Source organism: Myotis brandtii, unplaced genomic scaffold (assembly GCF_000412655.1).
Source record: "Myotis brandtii unplaced genomic scaffold, ASM41265v1 scaffold519, whole genome shotgun sequence".
Taxonomy (NCBI): domain Eukaryota; kingdom Metazoa; phylum Chordata; class Mammalia; order Chiroptera; family Vespertilionidae; genus Myotis; species Myotis brandtii.
Window position 1 is genome coordinate 350,811 of NW_005369782.1, and position 13,267 is coordinate 364,077.

Below are 13,267 nucleotides of genomic sequence, written 5' to 3' on the forward strand. Positions count from 1 at the left end.
AACTCATTTTTTTTGGTTGATTTTTCTTTGTTAAATGGCATTTAAATATATAAAATAAATATCAAAAATATAAATCTTTGTTTTACTATGGTTGCAAATATCAAAAAATTTCTATATGTGACACGGCATCAGAGTTAAGTTAGGGTTTTTCAAAATGCTGACACGCCGAGCTCAAAAGGTTCGCCTTCACTGGCCTAAGCCGTCAGTAGGACATCCATAGCACTGCCACGGAGGCAGGAGAGGCTCCCGTCAACGCAGCTGCACTCGCCAGCTGTAAGCCCTGCTTGTGGCTGAGCAGTGCTCCCGCTGTGGGAGTGCACTGACCACCAAGGGGCAGCTCCTGCGTTGAGCATCTGGCCCCTGGTGGTCATTGCGCCTCATAGAGACCAGTCATTCTGCTGTTGGGTCTATTTGCATATTAGACTTTTATTATATAGGGTAATACACCTAATTGATGACTTGGTAACTCTAATAATGCTGAAAATAGATAATTAAAAACTATCTTGAAGGAAGAGTTCAGAGTTTCATGTACATGTTCATCCAAGTGGTATCTGGATGGATAAATGGGCATATATTACTCTGCATGTGAATACACCTAACACCTTATCTCTAATCTGGAAATTCTTTATTGTAATTAGTGTGGCCTAACTGAAAATACTTAGGACAGGGTTCACCACATCAATGGTACTTTATTGTTGTTTTATAAATTAGTGGTAGCTTTTTTAAAAACGGTTTTTATTGTTTTGTATTTTTTTCTTGAGAGAGAGAGAAAGAAAGAGAGAGATAAAGGGGGAGAGAAACATGGATGGGAGAGCGCAAAACATCAATCGGCTGCCTCCTGCATGCCCCCTACTGGGATTGGGCCTGCAACCTGAATATGTGCCTGACCAGGAAACAAAACAGCCACCTCTCAGGGCATGGGATAACACCCAACCAGCTGAGCCACACTACAGGGTACACTACAAATGAGCCAACAGATACCCAGAAATTTCTGCTGCTCATTTTAAGTTCTTAAACCCACTAATATTTATTAATTAAAGGACTAACTGCAAACTTAAAGACACAGAGAAACATTTATTTTTGAAGAACATTCCTCTCTCTGAACTCAGACTGGAAAAAAATAATTTCCAGGTAGAGCAGGAGATGCTTATTAACACCAGGTTCAATGGCATATAGGATTAATGAAATGTAAAAACTTGTAGTGCTAATTCACCAAATGTTTACTAAGCTACTTCCATATGCCAGACACTGTTTCTAGGTTTTGGGGATACAGCCATGAAGAAAACATTATCTAGCATGAACTTAACTTACTTAGCTTTCCAAAGAGGATATTTTAAAAAACTAGGAGTATACACTCATATATACAACATTACATGTGTATATACAGAATACCCAGTAAACACAGTACATATTTTATACTAAAATGCACAGAAATTCTAAGAAAAATGTTATAAGATTTTTTTCCCATTATATTAATTTATTTTCCTGGGGAAACACACTTCTCTATAATAGAGATCAGAGGAAATATCGACTTTGATATAAAAATACTTAATTCATTCACTACCTTTCAGAGTAATATTAAAGCAAGAAGTGAAGTCATTCCTGAGTTTATTTATACTGTCCTTAACTAGTAAATTCCACAACCAGTAGATTGATCCTACTGATCCTACTGTTGAAAAGAAAAACACTGCTAACATGTACTATATATATAGGGCTGTGAGTTTGAATCATTCTGAACATAGCTTTTGGGGAAAACTGAAATCAAGAGTAGATGAAAAAATTAAGATACATTTCAACCAATTAAACTGGCACTCACAAAACTAGATCACTACTCTAGTAGCTTATCCTTTAGTCTATAAACACACAAGGTGGGATGATCAATTTTACCAATCAAGCATTTAAGTCACAAAAGTTTATTTCCTTTTGATTATATTTTATGTTTTGGATAGGCATCAAATCACCATAAATTGAAATTATTCTAGATAGAACACACACACACATTTTTAAAAAATGCTCAAAGATAAAATACTAAGTTTGGTTGAGCCTATATCAATATCCAACATGTAAATTTACCCATCACTTATCTCAAACATCCATCAACTGACTTATCCAAAAGAAAAAGTATAATACTGTAAAGTAGAAATTAAGAAATACTATACATTCAATGAATTCCATTTAGACCACTGAGAAATTCAAACAACCATTACCTGACTTGAGAGCCGCTATCAGAATAAAGAAGGGCAAGAGGCAGGGAAAATGAATTTTTTTTAAAGGGAGTGAGTAAAGACAATAAACAGGTAGATATAACAGATTTCAGACTCCCTGAATTCTGCTGGCATTATTTTTAAAATACACAATATTTTCTTTCTGTTTACCAAACTCTTAAGTATATACAATTCTCTGCTTGAATTCACAACTGATTCACAAAATAAAAGAATAGTATCTTGAAAAAAATGTGAATTGGCTTGATTATAAGTAAGTGGAAACTGATATAACCATAACCCAAGAGTAATTATTTTATTCCTTAACCTAATTTTTAAATACATTCTATTCCTGGATAACAACAAATACACATGGAAATTAATTTTTATAATAATGTAATTCCTTCATTATACAGAACGCTCTGATTTTCAAGTTTATAGATTTGATTCCTTCACTTGTAAGAAACTCATTTTCATGCACAGTGACTTCAAAGTGGAATAAATGTTAATTCAATAATTTCAAATGTCTCCCACCTCAAAGATCCAAAGATATTTTAGAATCTTAGATGACTAAATAAACCAGGTTTTCTTATTCATATATTTTGTTTGTGTGTATATGCATATGTGTGTGTTTTTAGCTTTCAGTTAACTCATTGTAGAGAAAAACAATGACCTTTGTTATGGACTGAATTGGTTGCCCTAAAATTTCTATGTTGAAGCTCTGAACCCCAATGCAACTGACTATATTTGAAGACAGACCCGATAAGTAGGTAAACGTTAATTAAATATGGCCAATGGGTGGGGTCATTACACAACAGAACTGGTAACCTTATAAAAGAAAGAGACACCAGGAAATGTCCTCTCATGCACAGAGAAAAGAATAAGTGAGAACACTTGCCAAAAACAGAATTTACCCACACCTTGATTATGGACTTTTAGCCTCCAGAACTGTGAAAAAATATCTGTTGTTTAAGCCATCCAGTCTGTGGTATTTTCTTTTGGCAGCCCAAGCAAATTATATAAGCTCTAATAATGAGGAGGTTATATTCTTGAGGTACTTTTTCTCTACTGGTAATCCAGCTAAATGAGTGGCTGATCATTACAAAGATAATCTATATATATAAAAAGCCAGCGACCAGAACGCCGTAACGACCAGAACAACCTGTCACTATGACGCCCACTGTGGCCAGCGAACCAGCCAGATTAGGGGGTGGGGCCAGCCGGCCAATCTCACATGTCCCCTCCCCGCAGCCAGCCCCACCCTTGATTGGCCTCTCCCAACCCGATCAAGGGCAGGACTGCCAGCCAACCACCCCGCAGCCCTTCCCCCCCAGCAGGCTCCACACCCGATCGGCCTGGACCACCCCATTCGGGGGCAGGGCCAGCCGGGCCACTGCCCACAGCCCCTCCCCATGGCTGGCCCCACCCCCGAACAGCCCCCAACATCCCTATCAGCCCGCAGTCCCTCCCCACAGCCAGCTCTGCCCCTGATCGCCCCCACACACACCAATCAGGGGTGTGGCTGGCCAGCCAACCTCCCATGGCCCCTCCCTCGGCCACTGACCTCCAATCGGCACCCCACCCCATTCAGGGGCAGAGCCCACCGGCCAATCGCCCTCGTCCCCTCCACCCAGCCGTCTCGGCCCTGATGGCCCCAATCAGGGTGGGCTGGCAAGCCAACCTCCCCCCTTCTCCTCCTCCCAACAGGCCCAGCCCTCATCCGCCACGATTGGGGCAGGGCCAGTCAGACCCCACCCATGCACAAATTCGTGCACTGGGCCTCTAGTCCATTTATAAAATAGAAGGGATTGGCCCTAACTGGTTTGGCTCAGTGGACAGAGCGTTGGCCTGTGGACTGAAGGATCCCAGGTTCGATTCCGGTCAGGGCATGTACCTTGGTTGCAGGCACATCCCCAGTAGGGGGTGTGCAGGAGGCAGCTGATCGATGTTTCTCTCTCATCGATGTTTCCAACTCTCTCCCTCTCCCTTCCTCTCTGTAAACAATCATTAAAATATTTTTTTAAAGAGAGAGAGAGAGAGAAGGGATTGGACCAACTTGAAGAATAATTCACCCCCCAAAATTTCATATATGTGTGAAATTAAACAAATGAGTTTGTCATTTTAGAAACAGCATAAAGCTTTCCACCATAAGAGATATCACCATGCTGCGCCTGATTGACAGTACGATCAGGCAAAGTCTATAGAAAAGTCCTCAAAGGAGTCTAAATAATTTAACCCTCATTAGAAAATAGTAACAAAAAGACCTTGAAATAGAAATGCTGAATTTTGAAGCCCAATATTTGCTCTATATGGTAAAAAAAATTTTCGTGGCGCTATCTCCCGTTCTTGTACCTTGTCTCAAGAATATAAAATTTGCCCTAGCTGGTCTGGCTCAGTGGATAGAGTGTCGGCCTGAGGACTAAAAGGTCCCAGGTTCAATTCTGGTCAAGGACACATGCCCAGGTTGCGGGTTCGTTCCCCAGTAGGAGGCGTGCAGGAGGCAGCTGATCAATGATTTTCTCTCATCATTGATGTTTCTATCTCTCTCTCCCTTTCCCTTCCTCTCTAAAATCAATAAAAGTTAAAAACAAATTTAAAGAATCCAAAATTTTATTTCTTTGATTCTGACCTCATTAATATTCAAAGTGAAGCCATATATCCACATTGGGCAATCATTCTTTCCTTAGGACTTCTACATTCTCAGTGGCAAAAAGTGAATTATTAAATCATAGGATGGATAATATTCTATAGGATTTACCCTTTCATTGATCAGGATAAAGCCACTTTCAATTTTCAGTAGAACTGTAGAAGAATACATAGGTTCTTAAGCATTCAGGACAATTTTTTAAAACTCTTAGAGATAAATGTATGTGTGTGTTTATACACAAATACACAAACATACTCATTGCCAGATGTTTTAAAGGTATTTTATAGTGCATTCAAGATTCCTGAATTTTGATCACATTTTTCTTTTTCTTTTTTAAGTACTATTTCTTAAGTGCTTCCCATGTGCCAGGTACTGTATCAGGCACTTAGCCTAATTACCTCACTTAATCACCACAATCTCACAATGTAGAGATCATTATCCCATATTGAGAGGAAAACACAAAATTTCAGAGAGGTTAAATGATTGCCCAAATTCCTTCAACTAAAAAGTGCTAGAATTAGAATTTATGCCTGTTCCTCTGAATCAACAGATAGATATCTAAGAATGTTCCTTTCCCCTAATCGCAAGAAACTACAAACTATCAAACAAAGCTTTGTTTATATACTCCTAGGTTTTTACACCACCTTAACCACACAGGCCTGGTAGCAATGTTTTATAATACCTGCGGAGCTAATCAAATCAATATGGCTCAGGAGTTCTATGTGCCTAGTAATTTTCTGTAAGACTTAGGAGCCAATAAAGCAATGTACAATAAATATGACGTCAGCTGGGGTACCTGAGAAAACTCCCGGTATACAATTGTCTGCATTCTTTCTAGAACAATTCTTGAAAGTGATTTTAAGTGAAGGTATTTGGGTACTATAATCTAGGAAAATTATTATATTCTACAGGAAAAAGCAAAGCATCATTTTCTCATTATTTTTGTAATATCAAATTTGACATTTGTCAAAGTTCTATAATCTATTAAACATAAATAAGAAATTATTATTAGTATCATCATTCCTCTCTTCTCTAATCCTGGATGCAAACTATGGATGGTCCAGTCTATAGTAATTTTAATTCATTTTAAAACTACTTATAAAAACCGTAATGTAAGAAACCCTCACTATAGGGTGGAAAAAGTCCTCATGTTCAAAACATCAAGAAACTCTGAATTGTATCAATTCCTCATTCCTTAAAACTTGTCAGAGATAGTGTATCACAGGTCAAAGTATTCCATGTAATAACAAAAGGATTCATGGTCAAATACTTTTATATGTTAAACAGACACATTTACTACAGAACTTCTTGGAAGCTAATTATACCTGTGTACTCTTTCTAGAAGAGTTATAAATGAGATTATTTATATTATTAGATATTATAGTAAAAATATACACTATGCCCCCCTATCAGCTTTCCCTTATCACATCTCTCTTAAAAGGCCATTCTTACCCTATGACATGAGGGCTGCCCATGTGACATGCCTTGGCTAAGGAAACATAAGAGGTAGTGCCACTTACACGCAGCAGTTTTAAGAGACTCCATTTCTACAACCATCCCTTTCTCCTTCTGTCACAATATTTGTACATCCCAAAGAGGCTGCTCCTTCAGCTTTGGCCCAGGAACAAAGAGGACAAGGGAGCAGAGTGGCAGCAGACTCATCAGAAATATAAACACGGTGAGAAATGTTCGCTGCTATGAATCACTAAAATTTGGGAACTCTTTGGATAATGAAACATAACTTTGCCTAAGCTGAATGATATATAGCATGTCTTCTAGATTTATTGGACCCTGGCATCCTTTTGTCACAAAACATTTTCCAGGATTTGTTTCCTAAATTATTCCTGATTTTGAATGGTATCTTTTCTATTTCTTAATTAATACTGCATTTAAGATGAACATCTATGGAAGCTGGAAGCATATGGTATTAGATAATTGATCTTCTTAAATGTTATCAGCAACTTGAATTTCTGTCAATTTCTGCTAGTCAATAAAAGTATTTTTCTTGAAATAATCTGATTAACATTCAGAAATCAAAGATTAAAAGTAAAGTCTGTTGTACTAATGCTGAATAACAATTTAGTTTTCTAAACAGGTCAGATGGTGTCCTGCTTTACTTTTCATATATGTATTCATGTTTAGCAAATTCAGAATACTGATAAAAATTGAATTTTCTTTAAACCTCACTATGCTCAACTCCCTGATTTGAAATTGAAGTATCAATATTCAAATATTCTATAGTATATTTTGCTGATTCAGTAAAACCATAATCAACTGTATCCTAACTGGCATTCTTAAATCCAGAATATGTTTTTCTAACTTATTTTGTCTTAAAGGATAGCACAGAAAAGAGGAAATAACTAAATCCCAATCTTCTCATTGGCATTAAGATTTTGTTGGGTATTAAAAATCCCAGTAAATACACATTCAAGCTAAATTGTATACATTTTTACTATGTGTACAATCCTATACAATGATGTTCAGAGGAAAGTGTCAGAGGCCTTATATTTATGCTCACATATTAAAATCCACATCAATCATATAGTTACTAAAACAAGAAACTAACACAGATATTCTAGACAGATTTAATAAGCTAACAAATAAAAATACTTAAAAACAGAAAATATTTAAGATTTATTTTCAATTAACGATAATTAAAAAATAAGTTCATGCCCTGAAAATGGAACTACACTATATTTTCTATATATGTTCATTTAAATTTACATCAAATTCCCTGGTCTTGTAAATCATCAATTCACCATCAAGTATTAGGTACCAGTAAAGTAATCATACATTTTATTCTCAAATGAGAAGACTGAATGCATAAGTAACCACTACTAAAAGTAATGTTAATATGTTATTGCTATATTTTATCCCATTAAAATTTTTTTCCTAAAGAAACAACTTTGAAATAACTTATCTACAAGAGGACAGTTGTAGTATTTGTGAGTTTAAGAATTTGATATAATTTGTCACATGTATGTATTTTGCAATCTCAACTTTTTCTTCATTGTGTGATTTTCATCCTCAAAACAGTTTCATAATGTTGTTATATACACCTCTATTGTTTTTAATAGGTAAAAAAAGAACACTTCCATAAGACGTTGACACTGACAGCCTAAGGCAATACAAAAAATAGCTTTCGGGAACAGACCAATTTGGTATTTAGAAATGTTAGTAACCTCTAGATATTCAGGGCTTAAATAAATCTATTTTTCACCAACAGTACATTACTGTGGAGAAACAAATTAAAGACTCTGAAACAGTTAAGTTATATAAATTCATGATTTTAAAGAAAAATTTAACTTACTTGATGATGGAGATTGTCACTTTAAAAAATATAATGAAATTGACAAGGAAAAAAAAGACAATTATCACACTTCCCTGAGCAATAAGGAAAGTGAATCCATCAGATAAGAAAAAGTTGAGATCAGCTCTGAGGGCATGTAGTCAGTCCTTGGCTGCTTGAGGTAAGTAAAGAAAATGGCATCTGCAGTGTTGGTCTTACCGGTCAGGTCAAGACTTTCCATTGTGATGTCAATGGAACATCAGAACTCCCAGCTTCCGTGATGCAGCAGGATTCTGTGAAAGAGCCATAGAAAACTGTTAAAATGGTGAGCCATGAATGCCTTTCAAACAAAGCTAACACGTATTGCCCTTTATCAAAATAATCCCCCCAAAATAAATTAAGGGCCAAACCATCAAAACCAATTTATTTAAAATCTCTATGTTAACACTATTTAGAAAAAGCAGACTAAAGTATTTTTGTCAACTTTAACAACAACAACAAAAAAGTCATTAAAATTACTCCAGGGGAATTCTCAGATAAAAGTTACAAAGAATTATAGACAATCACCTCTCAGCTTTTTGGCTAAATCAAGTGTAGAATTACAGTCAAATCCCCTGAAAAAACATGATGTTATACTGGCATCCTGACTAGCTCTTTTAAATTATTTTAAATGATTGGCCCAACCCAGATAGACTATGGTTTGGATATTAATATCTTATAATTTATCTTTTATATGTTTTAAAGATCAAGAGCCGAGCAAGATAATGAATGAGTGGGGAGATACACACAAATAGAGAAAAGCTGGTAATAAAAAATTACATTCTACCTACAAGTGATGTAGCAAAAGGGTGTCCAACAAATTAAACATTTTACATTATACTGCAAATATAAACATATACCTAAATTTATCATTTTTAAGAATTAAGTTCAGTTTCTATGTGAGACATTCACTTAGCTTCTAGGGTGCTTCAATTATACTAAATTCACAGTCAACTAAGACAATTTACTGCCTCCTGCAGATTATAACAATATCTTTATGATCAGTACACTGTAACACACTAGAAATCAGGCATCACTTATTCTCTTACAGCTTTATCAAAACTATTAACTTATTTTATGGCTTGGCTAAAGTTTTTACCTAATTAGTCACTTTGATAAGAAAAAAACTGGCTCATATACATTAAATGTAAAAAATGTGTAATGATTGTCTTCCGGTCAAGATGGCCATGTAGGTGAATGCAGTACTTGCATTCTCCCACAACCACATCAAAATTACAAATACACTACAGAACAACCACCTGAAATCTAGTTGAATATAAGTCCTACAACTAAGGATATAAAGATGAAATCTCTTCCTGCTACTGAAACCCAGGGCTTGGGGTCTGGTGTGGCGCTGGGACCCCTTGCTCCTCAGGGGGGACCTCAGCAGCTGAGAAATCCTCCGAATTTTTATTCTTCACCTCCAAGCCTTGATGTGAAGTCCCCCATACGTTCTAGCTGTAAAACCCAGCTGAGAATTGAGGTTGAGGGAGATGTAGGGCTGCTGGAGTCCCAGGCATTCCTCTTAAAGGGCCCCCAGGGAGACTAACTTGGGCTCACTCCCTCTGAGCTCCACTGCTGGGGCAGCAGCTTGAAAGGCACCAGGGACATACCTGAAAGAACTAAGTTGTCTGGCATCAGGGTGAGAGCTGTAGGGGTAGCTTTTTCCCAGACAGAAGTGCTGGCAGAGGCCATTGCTCCTTTTCTGAGGCAGGTAGGCACCATATCTGAGTCTCTATCAACCTGGCTATCACTGTTTACCCAACCCACGCTGTTTCCAGTAGATTTTCCATACGAATGGCCTAACCTGTGAACACAACCCTGCAAAATAGTGATTTGAATGTCCCCTTTGACCAAAGCCAGGGCAGATTTTCACCTGAGCCAACTCACTCTTCTCTGTGTTCACTGGGTCCCACTTTGACTTCATCTCAACCCCTACTCTCACCGTCCACATAGGACCTTGAATTCCTGACTCCCCATGACTTAGTTCCCACTGTCTCATTAAAAACCTGTTCCCTCTTCCTTCACAAAGCCTCTTATGTCCCACCCAGGCCGCTAACACTGATCTGGCACAGCCCAGGATTCCCTCTGAAAAACTTCATCATGGCAGGTCGGACAGCCACCTCTTAAATATCTATTATTTGCCTCTTACCACAAATAGGCTTTTCAGGTGCTAGTATCTTAAAGATCTGGCCTAAGCTACCATTGAAATATTCCAAAAGCAACTGGCTTTCTGGCACAGCTTATACAGTGCCCCTTAAGGTGCTATGTTTTGAAAAGCTAATTATACTGAAAAAGGTGAGGTGCTACTTCTTACAATGAGGCAGACTTCCAATTAGAGCTAATGTCCAATATAACATTCAAAGTCACATCATGGCAAAATCCCCTTCTATGCCAACGCTGTATGTTTTGCACCCTGATGTCACAACTACCTAGTCAGTACTGAAGGGACTCCAAGGCAACCAGGTTGCCCACTTACATGGAATAATATTTAATCCCCATGAATGACTGCTTTTCTGATGTTTTCATCAATTCTCTGGGTAATAAATTAAGCTTTAACTAACTCATTTTCATACATAACCCTAATTCAATCAAGCTCAATAAAATTCATTCCAGACCGCAATTATTTGCTAAGGAACAATTACATTCAAATTAAAAAAAAAACATTGCTGGGCATGATACAAGGCACGGTAAAGATGCTTCTCCATTTATGGAACCAGAAACAACAACAAAAATGGCCACACTACTAGAAGAAAGGGAAATAAAATGTTTTCCTCATCCTCCTGAAAATAGAGTACTCATGCTTTTCCACCTGAAGAAAACAAAGTGGAGCACCCGAGAAAGCAAATTTTAAAATTATTACTTTCAATTTAGGTTTATGCTTTGAAAGAGGCTGCATTTCTAATCTAAGAGTCAGCATGACCTCTGAGAGCCAAAACAAGGCCAAGTCACAAATAACAGTCTTAATATCCAATCTTTCACTAGCTGCCTCCATTTTCCCAACAATTAGATATTCCAATCTCCACTTTACAATGTAGGTTTTCATAAGCATAAAACTGCTTCTTTACATGAACACAATTCTTATATGTTCCTCAATTTACTCTGTTATATACTATATATTTACAAATAAAATTTTAACATATATTTATAGTAAAATAAAAAAATTCTCATTATTTAACTAAAGCCTTCCCTGTCCTGTGTGTATAGAAGGTCCTCACCAACCCACTATACTCTATATTTCTTTAATCTCCTCAATTGTAGCATCAGGTACATTATACAATAATATGGTACTGAAAATGCATACCAGTTGTTAATGCAATTCGGATTCACCACAGGGCAAGGAATGTTTTTCCTAGAAATGATAAGCGGATAGTCTGGCCTCCTGTCAAATCATTTTCTAAAATCAAATACCTTCATATAGATAAGGATAACTGCAGGGAGATATATATGCATATGCACACACATAGATAGGGTGTCCCCAAAAATGTATACACACACTTTGAGTAATTATAAAGGCAGTGTTTATTAAAATACATTTCATTTTCAAAATTGAGCTATCAACTGTTAAAGTATGTATAGAATTCTTGGGACACCCTGTATATACCCATATCCACATAGACATTATATAAATATACATATGTACATATGCTTTTTAACAAAAGCATTTATTTTTATTCATATTTGATAAGACAGTGACAATAGAAAGCATGAATAAAGAAGACAACACTTGTTAAAATCAGCGACCCCGCCTATCTTTACAGTTAAAGCTTAAATCATAGCTATTTCACAGGCATTTTTGGCCAAGCACCAATTTTTCACCGAAATTACAAGTCTTGGCTCTAGAGAATGAAAATCTCTTAAAGAAAATGCAAATCTGAAGTACCTCTTTATTACCTTCCCACCCCCACTGTTGCATTTCCTCATGACCCAGAGTCTTTCTGTTAAGAAACCTTAAACAAAGCAATAAATAAAAGGCAAAACAAGTCTTAAGTGTTCCCTAGATATCCCACAGCACACCAAAGCAACTACTAAGTCATTCCAGATTTGTCCATCTGTTTGGACTTTCCAGTAAGGCTTTAGAAAGCACTAGCAAGCAGACAGAAAACTTGTTTGGCATGGTCTTACATTACTCAATAATGACCAATTGAAAAAGTATGCTTTCAAAACTACCTACCGCCTATCTGTAACCTGGCCTTGTTTGGCTCTCAGAGGTCATGCAAACAGATATAACCTTTTACATTTTGAGAAATGTATTAAAGACCTACTATGTATTAACAATGCAAAAGGCATTATATGAGTAGCTGTTTTCTGGAAGCTGATGATCTAGTTAGGTAATCGCATACATACATACATGTTACTTAGTGGTAATAATAAACAGAAATATATAATGTCAAAATAGTAACCAAAGAATTTTTTTAAAAGTTAGAATGCACAAGGGAATGTTTATGCAGGAAATGAACAAAGCTAGAACCTGAAGCACTGGTGGCAATGGGATGAGGAGAGAGGGGCCAGAGGATGGTGCTACAGGCACAGGCACAGACAGGATAAGTCAAGCTTCAATACTGGAAAGCAGCTAAAAGGGGGAAAAGGCAGATCTGGTTGAAGTGCAAGGTTCATATCAGAAAATGGAACATAAATTGTGGGTAAATGAAAAAGTAATGCAATTTTCTCTTTTTTCCTTTTTCTTTCCATGGTCTCATAAATAGCAGAATACAGTTAACAGCAAAGCATACTGACCTTGGACCCACACCCATATCCACCATTTAATCCTACCCTCCAATTCTGAGCCAACTGCTGAGATTTTCTGAAAAACTGGGATAACAATCCCTACACCTCTAAAGGGTGACTCAAATTATTAGAAGGTATTTTAAATACAAAAGGCTTGGTATACAGTAAATGCTTAATAAATGTTAGTACTCTCACTAGAGTTAAAGCTAAGCGACAGAAAAGCATTTAATGAAGTATCTCACACCTGTCAGAATGGCTATCATCAACAAATCAACAAATGACAAGTGCTGGCGAGGATGTGAAGAAAAAGGAACCCTCGTGCACTGCTGGTGGGAATGCAGACTGGTGCAGCCACTGTGGAGA

General features: G+C 37.0%; 1 protein-coding gene across 4 annotated transcripts in view; it reads right to left on the bottom strand.

The window, feature by feature from the left end:
• Positions 1 to 13,267, bottom strand: part of BBX (bobby sox homolog (Drosophila)) — a 293,824-nt gene that overhangs the window by 170,580 nt on the left and 109,977 nt on the right. For all 4 annotated transcript variants that reach the window (XM_014548659.1, XM_014548656.1, XM_014548658.1 and 1 more), the window contains one exon: positions 8,357 to 8,430. The gene's annotated coding sequence lies outside the window, so the exon portion shown is untranslated. The remainder of the gene's footprint in view (positions 1 to 8,356; positions 8,431 to 13,267) is intronic.